The sequence below is a fragment of the Eutrema salsugineum genome, unplaced genomic scaffold (assembly GCF_000478725.1).
Source record: "Eutrema salsugineum unplaced genomic scaffold, Eutsalg1_0 scaffold_11, whole genome shotgun sequence".
Lineage (NCBI taxonomy): Eukaryota > Viridiplantae > Streptophyta > Magnoliopsida > Brassicales > Brassicaceae > Eutrema > Eutrema salsugineum.
The window spans coordinates 11055844-11056526 of record NW_006256901.1 but is presented as its reverse complement, the minus strand read 5'-3'; the positions used below and the strand labels follow the sequence as shown (position 1 = coordinate 11056526).

At 43.8% G+C, this 683-nt stretch overlaps 1 non-coding gene across 1 annotated transcript; it reads left to right on the top strand.

Annotated features, from left to right (window-relative positions):
* LOC112089992 lies at nucleotides 1-107 on the top strand. The gene has a single exon (XR_002901351.1). It is a non-coding gene; the product is annotated as a small nucleolar RNA R71 (small nucleolar RNA).
* Nucleotides 108-683: the final 576 nt, after the last annotated feature.

Below are 683 nucleotides of genomic sequence, written 5' to 3'. Positions count from 1 at the left end.
AACCCATGGTGTGGGCATTGGTTAGTGTAGCTCCTGAATCTCTCATATGCTTCACCAAAACTCTCATTGGTATGGTGAGTGAAGCTGGAGATTTGGTTTCTTAGCTTTGCTGTTCTGGAAGTTTAGAAGAACTTAGACAGAAATGCCTGCTTGCATTGCTCCAAAGTCTTAATAGAGCCTCTTGGAAGATTCTTCTCCCATTGGTTTGCTTTGTCACCAAGACTGAAGGGGAATAATCTGAGCTTGAAGCTGTCCTTAGATACTCCATTTATCTTTGTCAAGTCACAAACTTTATCAAATTGGTCCAAGTGTTCCAAAGGATCTTTCATTGGCAATCCATGGAACTTGGAGTTTTGGACCATATTCAGAAAATATGCCTTGACTTCAAAATTGTTGTTTTGCACCGGTGGTGCTTGAATCCCTGCTCCATACTAATGAGCATTGGCCCTGTCATTTTCCCCAACAAACACAGGTGGAGGATCATGTCTCCTTTGAGTTTGATGCTGAGGAATGTAGTGAGCCTGTTGCTCATTCCTATGAGCCTGCTGCTGATTCTGCTGAGCCTGCCTCTCATTCCTTTGTGCCATGTTGATATTGACAAAGGCCTGTTGCTCATTTCTGTCAGCTTGAACCTGATTCCTTTGAGCTCCATTACCATGCTGAGCCTGTTGCTCCTCTTGAGC